At 41.3% G+C, this 11437-nt stretch overlaps 2 non-coding genes across 2 annotated transcripts; both read right to left on the reverse strand.

Moving 5' to 3' along the window:
• Positions 1–9964: 9964 nt before the first annotated feature.
• On the reverse strand, positions 9965–10082 carry LOC132698859 (5S ribosomal RNA). Its single transcript, XR_009618432.1, has one exon. It is a non-coding gene; the product is annotated as a 5S ribosomal RNA (ribosomal RNA).
• A 59-nt stretch (positions 10083–10141) lies between these two features.
• Positions 10142–10259, reverse strand: LOC132698864 (5S ribosomal RNA). The gene has a single exon (XR_009618437.1). It is a non-coding gene; the product is annotated as a 5S ribosomal RNA (ribosomal RNA).
• Positions 10260–11437: the final 1178 nt, after the last annotated feature.

Consider the following 11437-nt stretch of genomic DNA (forward strand, 5'->3'; position numbering starts at 1 on the left):
AATATTAGTAAAAACCCTTTTCAAAAGAATTGTATCGTATATCGACTTGAGATATTCGAAAAAAAAGAAAACTTCAATTTTCTGCTCTGTAAATATGACGTAAGTAATTGAGGTGTGATTTGTTGTTGACACGTCTTCGTTAAACATTGGCAGGTGTTGGTAAACAAGTCTTTGGTGATTTGGACAGTCTATATCACGGTGGGTCAGGGAGAACCCAAACTATTGAAATGAACCCATTATACATTTTAGTGCAATGAACGTTTTCCTTATTATAGACTAATCATGGGATTTTTTAAAGAAATTAGCTTTTGACAAAATTGAAAATGCAGGAAGCCAGTAAAGGTAAGTTTTGAGACTAATTTTGTGCTAAGTAAATTACTTTAAAAGGCAATTATCCTTAAAAAATTCTGCATTGTTTTGAGTCATATTAAAAAAATAGCCCAAAATAGTATGTTTGTAATTTATTAAGCAATATGTTGCAATTTTAGCATAATTTAGGGATGTTGTTGATACTATATACATGTAAGACACAATCTTGCTTCCACCTGCTCCATTTTATAAAAATAATTTCTTAAGACTTACCGGGTGGGCAAAAAAAAAGGAGAAAATTGTTTTTCGTTATAAGTTTTGACCAATTACTATATAAATTTGTTTTCATTTTTTTTATAAAGCGATAGTGTGACCTAAGTTTAGTGAAAGGTATTGTCATAACTTTTGTTTACTATGTGTTGTCATGCTATTTTGACACTAAGACTAAGTATAAATTATTGCATTGCAAAGCAATGACTTATCTTTTTTAGAGCTGTGACTAATGCAAAAATTGTAAAAAAAACAGAGCAAAGTGCTGAAATGAATGATACTTTAGATGTATAAAAACCTTGTTATGGTTTTATTTACGTAAGGAGCTTGGGAGACCTCATAAAGTGTTCGAATCCTGACATACCCTTCTTCGTTTGTGGCATGTCTTAGGATTTTGTTTTGGTAGCGTTTTAGTTTTGTGAAATGTAGTTGAGCTGCTCTGCTGAATACGGGGACACCGTAAAGTAAGATAGGTCTTAGGATTGTTTTGAAGATAAGGATTTTATTTGGAATCGATAGGGCTAATCCTCCACAAGTCAGAAGATACAGTTTATGAATCGCCACGCTTTTTTTCTGAATGCGGCGTTTGGTATGAAGGAGAAGGAGGGGCAAATCTAAGTGGTTGATCCAATGTAAATCCTACATAGTTAACCCTGGTCTTTGGTTCAATGATAGGATTTTGGATATTTAATATTTGAATTATGAATTTACGTGTGAAGACAATTTGGGATTCAATTTTAATTTCCATGAAAAACGATTTGTCTGTTAGGGATCTCTGCACGACCGGAGTGAGCGTAAATAAGCATGTCCTCGGCGTATTGTAAGATCTGAATCGTCGGGTGTGTTGCTATGTCAGCTATGTACAATGTTTGTAGCCTTGGAGAAAGCACTGTGCACTGCGAGACTCCGGCGTTTATAACTCCTGTAGCAGAGGAAGTGCTATTTACGCGCACTGCGAAGGTGCGGCCTTGGAGATAAGAACCAATGAGTCGTGTGAGGTTTGGCGACAACTTGAATACATGTTAAAATTTGTACAGTAATCCACTATGCCACACGGTATCAAATGCAGTCTTAAATTGTCTTTATCGTCAAAGTTAATTAATTCTCGTGAGTATGATCCTTTCTGCGACTTTGTACACAGTATTGAGAAATGATATGGGGCGATAGCTATGGGCCAGTTTGGGATCCTTACCTGGTTTGCAAATTGGATTGGATGGATTTTTTCCATTGTTTGGAAAAGTTCTGCAACACTAATATAGCTTTGAGAATGTAGAGTAGTTTGATTAGGGCTTTTCGGGGTAGATTCCTTATCAGATATATTATTATATACATTATCAGGGCCTGAGGCTTTATTGTATGATCACGGTTTAATGACTGCTCGTAATTCCTCAATGGGGGGGGGGGGGGATAGGGGACAGGGGTGTGGACGTTACTAAGATGGGCAGTCTTTTCCTTTGCCATCGCTTGCGGTGTCATAGGGGAGACGGTCCTCGAGTGGTTTGAGGATTATCTATTTCACCACCATATTTCTGGCGTTTTGAATAATAGCCGTAAAGTCCTCTACTTCTCTTTCAAGACTGGGAGCATCCTGTATAGGAGCGATGGGTGATAAGAAGTCAGTGATATCTTTATTGAGCACAATGTCAATGAAAGTTGGGGTGGTACCGTTTGCAGGAAAATGTTTTGGAGTATCGCTAGTGTGTACCGCCAGCATATTATGAGTAGCGTAATTGAAGATTGTTAACCCGATGATGTGATTGTTCCAGTTTACGTGCCTGCCGCTAAGGTCTCCTACTAACAGAACTTTCTGGGATTGGGAAAATATGGTGTATTTATCCCGGAGCGTGATGTTATTGTTGGGTGAGTTGTATGCCAAGCAGATGCACATGTCATCGGGAAACCTAAATTTAAAATTTTATTTAGAATAAGTCTGCCGGTAACATGGCTCGTTCGATCTTATTTTTTCCACCTTTTACAGTTCTATACATCTCCCTGAAGTTTATTGCAGCCTCCCCGCTTAACAGATTAAGTGTTTCTTGAAACTCCGAGATTCCATTGTTGTCGTTTATAGATTGAGCATGCTTTGGTTGGAACTGCATGTTGCGAATTGCTTTGGTGCAGCCCGCGGTGCTGATGGACAGTGGACTGACTAGTAGTGGTGCGTTTTTCCCAGGCATTTTGTTGAAGTATTGGTACTTCTTTGTATTCTGCTCTCTCAATCGTCGATGATTCTTTCTTCTAAAGTTCTTGAATCTTTTTTTGATAGACAGAGCAGTCTGTGCCAAACGCTGTGTGATTTCCTCCACAGTTGGCGCAAGCAGTGTGGGTCGCAGTATTTGGGCGGTCCGTAACAGTTAGATGTAGCATGCCCCCAAGAGTAGCATCGGCGGCACTGAATAATTTGTTTTTATTTCTCCTATGCTCCTACGATATTTTTGTGTGTGAGATATATTTAATCTTACTTTAGGATCCTTTCAGGGTGACGCTAGAAGGGCAGATGACGAGGATAAGCTAAGATTTACTGTATCCTAAGTCCAATATTTTTGACTTCGATTTCGTCATCATCTTTGATGATATCAACATTTATATCTAACAGGCCTCGAAGAATAAAACCGTGTGTTTTCTGGGTGACTGCTGTGTATGTGTGCACGGATAAGAACTCCTCCTTGTTTCCAATACCTTCTTGTTGGTCTTTTATTAATACACCTTTATAAAGGAAGTATTCGTCGTATTCTTTTACATAAATTAGTGTTGATTGATAGGCGTATTTTAAAGTAAAGCCCTTTTTGACATACCTGGAAATATCCTTTACCAATCTGTTATGGTTGGTAATTACGGATTGGACTGGACGACGATTGGCGGTGGATTTTTGAGAGTTTTCTTGCGAGGTGGTAGACCCCTTTTTTCGGTTGTGGTTTTTGCTTTCCTCGCGGCACGTTCGACGTGAGCTTCAAGATCGGCCTCTTCCCCAGAATCTGATTGGTCGCAATTTTCGTCTACCTCCATTTCGCGGGCTTCGATTTCGAGAGGCTGATACAAATTTTTTGTTGAGGTGGGAGAAACCCAACCCGTTAAATTTGCGATGTTTGTCTTCCTTACGTATCTCCTCGGACTTCTGTACTCCTAGTTATTTTCCATTGATGTAGGCTGCGGAGTTGTTGATAATGTTGGCGGTTCCGGGGTTGTGCTTGGAGCGTCAGAGATCGTATCTGGTTAACCTTGAGAAGCGTTTTCTGTCACACTTGGATTCTCGTTGGGCGGGATATCTGGTGTAACTTCTAATTCACCTTCTTTTTTGTTTCTCTTTTTCAAGTTCACTCGCCACCTGTTCGTTAGATGATGGTAATGTGCTATACTCGTTTCCTTTCAAGTATCTCTGTGTGTTCTCAGTATTTCTTCTGTTTTCTGGTTTCATTTGTTTTTCCTTTACTTTTATTTTTCAACAATTTTTGTGAAAGCTTTAAGCACTCTGGAAAATTGGTGAGTTTTTTGGAAATTTTTATTGCGGGATCCGCGGCACAGTTTCATTCACACGCCGACTTAAAATCTATTTACACTATCGTCACTAGTACATTAATTGAGGATTGAAATGCCGCATGGCACGGGGGGGGGACGTTTACAACCAATCCTAGTCGGACTTTTGTCAGGCTTAACCTTGTAATCTGAGCTGGTGTTTATACACCCTATGAACAGGTCGTAGGAGCGCAATTAAAAATATGCCCGTACGGAGCTGCAACTCAGAGGTGACTGGACGGGATCTGGATATATTCTTTCAGGAAAGTAAATTTTACATGGAACCGCCATACCACGCTGATGCATCGGACGGGATCTGGTATATCAGCGTGAAATAGCCGTTGCATGTAAATTTTACTTTCTTTAAAGGATATATCCTAGAACTGGCGGTAAAAATGATAAAAAATACATCGGCACGCGGTGTTCCCAACCGGTCACCCATCAAGTACTAACCGCACCCGACGCTGCTTAACTTCAGAGATCGGACGGGATCTCATTTCATTTCAAGCAGTCTTTATTTATTTACAGTCTACTACATCGTCAAAGCCATATTTACATTATATACAATAAACATATACAACATAATATCGTAAATAAACTATAGATTGTCGTCAACGACGCTGGCGTGACACCCGCGTCGTGCGGCAGTGTTCGGGTGAGTGTTGAGGCCCTCTGGTCCGGCTTGAAGTCTTTTGGTTGACAGCGGGTCCATGGCGCGTTTTGGTTACTCGTATCGAAATTCCAATTAATGCTACGACATAATATCAACGATAGCAATGCGGGGAGGATGTTTTTATTCAATTGAAAGGAAACTAGTCTTAGTAAAAACCTTTTTTAGAAGAATTGATAGTTTTATTACATTCCAAAAATCGTCGAAGATGTTTGCGTATGTACTTAAGTAAGTCGGTGGGGATGCTACAGCGCGAAACATGCATTTTCGTTTGGGCGTGCCGAAGTGAAAGGAACAAAAATTTTAGTTTTTTGTGGTTTCGCGCTATGCATGTTTTTAAGGCTGTTTGTTTGCCTATCGGCTTGAAGTAATTGAGGCGGGATTTGCGTTCGTTATATGTCTTCGTTGAACAATGGAAGATGTTGATAAAGAAGTTTGTGTTGGTTTAGTCCGTCTATGTGTCGTCTATTTGTAATGTCTGTCGTGAGAGGCGATTGATGAATTTGAACTCGGAAGAATTTATCAGATATTGTGTTGATATAATCACGCAAGTGAGGGACTTGGGAGATCTCGTGTAGTGTTCGGATTCGAATACAACGTCCCTTATTTGTGGCATGTCTTAGGATCTTATTTTGAAAACGTTGGAGTTTGGTGAAATGAGATTGAGCTGCTCCTCCAAATATGGGAGCACCGTACAAAAGGATGGGTCTTAGGATTGTCTTAAAAATAAGAATTTTATTTGGGATTGAAAGGGCAGATCCCCGACAAGTCAGAGGGTACAATTTATGTATGGCTGCACTTGTTTGCTGGATGCGACGATTGATATGGGGACCGAATTTGAGTGGTTGATCTAAAGTAAATCCTAAATAATTTATCCTGGTTTTTGGTTCGATGATGGTACTGTGGATATTGAGTTTTTGTATTATGCGATTATCGTTATTGAAAAAGAATTTGCGGGTAAGAATGATTTGTTCAGTTTTGCTGGGGTTCAATTTTAATTTCCATTTTTGGAAAAAGGGAAGGAGGGAACGTAGATGAAAAAGGATCTGTCTGTTAGCGATCTCGGCCCTATGGGAGTGGGCGTAAATAATGGTATCGTCGGCATATTGGAGGATTTGCGTCTTTGGGTGAGTTGGAATATCAGCTATATACAATGTATATAGCCGTGGGGCAAGCACTGTGCCCTGCGGAACTCCGGCGTTTATTACGCCGGGTACAGAAAGGGTGTTATTTACGCGTACTGAGAAAGTACGGCCCTGTAGATAAGAGCCGATGAGTCGGGTAAGATTTGGGGGAAAGCTAAGGACGTGGCCCAGTTTGTACAAGAGTCCGTTATGCCATACCGTGTCAAAAGCCTTCTCCATATCGAGAAGTGTCGCGACGGTTAGCATTCTGCGGTTAAACGCAAGTACAGTCTCATGCGCAAGCTTGGCCACGGGATGAAGGGTGGAGCGGCCTTTGCGAAATCCGAATTGAAATTCGGGGGTCAAATTTTGTTTTTCAGCGAAGTTATTGATCCTAGTAAGGATGATACGTTCTGCAACTTTGGACATTGTGTTGAGAAGTGAAATAGGCCGATAGCTATTGAGTAGTTTAGGGTCCTTGCCGGGTTTGCAAATTGGAATTACAATAGATTTTTTCCATTGTGCGAGAAAGTGCTGCAGAACCAGTACGGCTTTGAGAATATAAAGGAGTTTGATGATGGCTTTGCGTGGTAAATTCCTGAGCAATATATTAGATATATTGTCAGGGCCCGGGGCTTTATTATATGGCAACGTCTTTATGACAGCTCGTAATTCGTCAAGTGTGACGTGAAGATGCCGACGTATATTGGGGGCCGGTTCTGGAGCAGGTAAGTCATCGACGGTTGGAGCCTCGGTCTCAAAAAGACGATGGTCTTCGGTAGTGTTGGGGGCAGGGGTGTGGACGTCACGGAGATGGGCGGCTAAGCATTCGACCTTATCGAGGTCTGTCATATGGCCCCCTTCGAGGGTGGGAATTGGGGGAAAGCTCCGCCGAAGGCACTTCGTCAGCCTCCAAAGCGACTTGTCTGTGCTGCTAAGAGCCTCTAATCGATCTGCCCAGATACGATTCTTATGGGTGTATATTGCTACTCGTATTTTGTGTTGAAGTCGTAAGAATTGTTGTCTGTCTTGAGGTCGCTTCGTCCTCTGCCATCGTTTGCGGACCGAGTTCTTCATTCGGATCCGCTCAACAATGTCGTCGGGGAGACGATCCTCTAAAGGCTTAAGAATGACCTTTCTGGCCACTATATTTCTGGCATTTTGAATGTTTGCTGTTAATTCTTCTACTTCTTTTTCGAGAGTTGGGACGTTCTGTATATTTGTGTTAATAGTTGTCGTTTGGTTGAGTATGTGTCTATAGCGACGCCAGTCGACATTTTTATAGACATAAGTCGGTCTGTCTGTTTGTTCCTTGTGTACGTTAGTAACCTGGAACACCAATGGGGAATGATCGCTCGGCAGTACATTGGGAGCAACTGGTGGAATGAAGTTTGTTACGTCTTTATTGACAACAATGTCAATAAAAGTTGGTGTAGTGCCATTTATAGGGTAGTGCGTGGGAGTATCACTCGTATGTACTGCCAACAAGTTGTGAGTAGCGTAGTTAAATATTGTTAACCCATTCCGATTATTAACATGATTATTCCAGGTTACGTGTCTAGCGTTGAGATCACCGGCTAACAGAACTTTCTGGGATTGGGAGAAGACGGTGTCCATATCTTGAAGCGTGATCATATTGTGGGGGGAATTGTAGGCCAAACAAATGCTCATGCCGTCAATGAATCTGAAATTAAAATTTTCGAAGCTTAAATTAAGATGCGTCATTACGTGGGGTATGTTGGTTTTTATTAAAATCGCCATGCCCCGCGTATTATTATTTCTGTTTCGGTCTCGTCTATATACAGTGTAGTTTTTAATTTTGAGTCGGTCCTCAGGCGAGAGAAGCGTCTCTGAAATGGCCATAATATCGATTTGCTCGGCGTGCAGGGACTGAATTAGTTCCCCCACTCGCCTTTTAAGGCTGTTTGAATTCCAAGTCGCTATTTTTAAATTGAACCTGCTTTCACCTAGATGTCGAACTCGTCAACGTTATTTTGAATAAAGTCTGCCAGTAACATAGCTCGTTCAATTTTATTAGTAACACCTTCGACGGTTCTATAAAGTGCTTTTAAAAAACGGTTTAACTCCCTGAAATTGATTGCACCCTCCCCGCTTAACAGGTTGAGCGTTTCTTGAAATTCCGAAATGCCATTGTAGTTGTTGGAGGGGCCTGCTCGTTTCGATTGATCCGCCGCCGGTGCGTGCTGCTGTGGATGACTAACATGGACGGGTGGTTTGGACGACTGTTGTGATCTGCTTTGTTGAGGGTCTCTGGCGTTGGTTAGTTCCCAGGCATTTTGCTTGGGGATCGGTGCTTCTTTGAATTCAGCTCCATTTGTTGGATACCACTTCTTTCTTCTGGATTTCTTGGAGTTTCTTTTGGTAAATGAGACATTCGGTATTGCATGCCGTGTGGCTTCCTCCGCAGTTAGCACGGGTAGCGGGGGTGTCGGGTGTTTTTGTGCATTCCTTTGTGTGGTGTCCCTGCGCGCACTTTACACATTTGGGCGGCCTATAACAGTTGGATGTCGCGTGTCCCCAAGCCTGACATCGGCGGCACTGGATGATCCGTCTTTCGTTCTTTCTTCGCTCCCAGGATACTTTTGTGTGCGAAATATACTTAACTTTATTTTCAAGTTCCTTTAGAGTAATGCTGGATGGACAAATGACGAGATAAAGTTGGGCCTTGCTGCGTGCTAGGTCCTTGCGCATTTTATATATATTTTTCACCTCAATTTCATATTCGTCCATAAGTTCTTCTTTGATTATATCGATATTTAAATCTAGCAGTCCCCTAAGAATAAACCCATGGGTTTTTTGGGTAGCCGCCGTATAAGTGTGGAAGGATAAGAATTCTTCTTTTTTGCGAATACTCGCTTCCTGATCATTTATTAAGACGTCCTTAAAGCGAAAGTATTCATCGTAGTCTTTGATGTAAATTAGTGTGGATTGATAAGCATATTTTAAACTAAATCCTTTCTTGACGTGTCTGCTGATATCTTTTACTAATCTATTATGGTCGGTGATAACTGACTGGATCACTATTGGCGGTGGATTTTTTGTCCTCTTTTGGGCGGGTCGTCCTCTTCTTTCTGTTGTTGTTTTTGCCTTTTTTGCGGTACGTGCGACATTAGTTTCGGTGTCGGTCTCTTCTTCACGATCTGATTGGTTGTTGCCGTTTCCTTCCACTTCCATATCGCCAGGTGCGGCCTCAAGCGGCTGGTATGTATTTTTTGTTGATGTGGGCGGCGCTCAACGAGCTAACTTTGCAATGTTTGTTTTGCGGACCTACCTTTTCGGACTTATGTACTCCGGATCAGTTTCAATTGAGGAGCCTGCTTGCGGAGAGTTTAGCGGGGGCTCTGGGGTCGCGCTCGGAGTTCTCGACTTGGGAGTATTTGACATTGTATCTTGGGTTACCGTTGCTTGCGCATGCGCAGTTCGATATTCGTCGGGCTTGTCGTCAAGCGGACTAGCTGAATTGTTCTCGCTGACGATCTTGTTTTTGTTTTTGTTTTTTAAGCACGATGTACTTACTTTTTGTGACTTTTGTTTTATCAGTCGCCACCTGTTCGTTAGATGGTGGTAGTGTGCAACGTCCGTTTTCCTTGTTGTATCTTTGTGGATTCTCAATATGTCTTCTATGTTTTCACTAACTTTCCCTTTACTTTTGTTTCTTACTAGTTTTTGCGAGAGTTCTAGGCATTCGGGGCATTTGCGATGTTTCGAGGTTTCAGTTTTTGTCACAACACTGTTGCTCTCGTACGCGGATTTAAAGTCCACACTGCTATTTACACTATGTACACTATTTGGGGATAGCACACACTCCGATGGTCTAAAAAAGGCCGCGACGGCACTGGGGGAGCGTTTAGAGCCAGCCCTAATCGGATTTTTGTCAGGCTTAATCGCTTTATCTGAGCACATACACGCACAATCGCATTTATACGTCCGTACGCTAACGCTGCTCAGACAGAACTCCGGACGGGATCTGGTGTATCAGCGTGGTATGGCCGTTGCATGTAAATTTTGCTTTCTTTAAAGGATATATCCTAGAACTGGCGGTAAAAATGATAAAAATATACAACGGCACGCGGTGTTCCCAAGCGGTCACCCATCCAAGTACTAACCGCGCCCGACGCTGCTTAACTTCAGAGATCGGACGGGATCTGGTGTATCAGCGTGGTATGGCCGTTGCATGTAAATTTTGCTTTCTTTAAAGGATATATCCTAGAACTGGCGGTAAAAATGATAAAAAATACAACGGCACGCGGTGTTCCCAAGCGGTCACCCATCCAAGTACTAACCGCGCCCGACGCTGCTTAACTTCAGAGATCGGACGGGATCTGGTGTATCAGCGTGGTATGGCCGTTGCATGGAAATTTTACTTTCTTTAAAGAATATATCGTAGAATTGGCGGTAAAAATTATAAAAAAAATACAACAGCATGCGATGATCCCAAGCGGTCACTCATCCAAGTATGGCCGTTGAATGTATATTTCACATTTTAAAGGCAAAATTCATGTCATTCATATCAGAACAGAGAGGATTTTAAGCACTTTTTACCCAGCACTGTATATTTTACATTTGTATAATTTAACTCCAAGTCAATATCCCAAACCGTGGCCGGTTTCCGTAAACAAACCAGAACCAAAAATCAGCTTGCGACATCTATAATTCACATCAATAACACTTCGCCAATTCATGACTCAATAGAAAGCTTAATCCATTGTGTCACCGGTTTCGACATCTGTCGTCAGATGGCGCACACGATAAACTTAACGATCATGGACTTATTATAACCGCGTAGCCACTTGGAATTTGCATAACCGGGGAATTTGCGAAATTATTTTTCCACACAATTAGCTGTTTTCCTACGTAGTTTACTCGAAATAGAAACTCATTCTGTACTATTTTTAAAGTAATCGCTATAAATATAAAGGGTCATTGTCAGCTTTATAGGATGTGGCCCATCATCGTTTGACATATTTTGGCAAAAACATCCTATAATACAAACAATTATTAATTAAACCAAGATACATCTAAGAAAATAGATATAATGTTAACAGCCAGTAATCTATTTTATTTAACGTTAAATGAGTGATCAGAATAAAATTTATACTCAACAACAAATAATAAAATTTGTTGCTTTTTACAAAACTTCTGGATTCCTCCTGCGTCGATTTTTGCTTAGTCGAAATTGCTGACATTTCGCCAATCATCCTGTTGGCTTCTTCAGAGCTTGACAGTTTCAGTCAAGCTAACATTTTTTGAAGCACGGAATTTCTGGAGGGGAATTTCATTGTGGTAATTTAGTTGTAGGCGTGGTGATCATTGCGGTCACAATTTGTGCAATCTCATTTTTCAAGTCAGACAAGTTTTTTTATTCAAAGAAACTTCCACAGGCTACTGTAATACGTTTTACAAAACTTCTGTATTCCTCCCGCGGCGGTGTTTGCTTACTCGAAATTGCTGACGTTCCGCCAATCATCCTGTTGGCTTCTTCAGAGCTGGACTGAAACTACAGTTTTTTTAAGCCGAAACTACAGTTTCA

The sequence above is a fragment of the Cylas formicarius genome, unplaced genomic scaffold (assembly GCF_029955315.1).
Source record: "Cylas formicarius isolate icCylForm1 unplaced genomic scaffold, icCylForm1.1 PGA_scaffold_2__14_contigs__length_35257938, whole genome shotgun sequence".
NCBI lineage: Eukaryota > Metazoa > Arthropoda > Insecta > Coleoptera > Brentidae > Cylas > Cylas formicarius.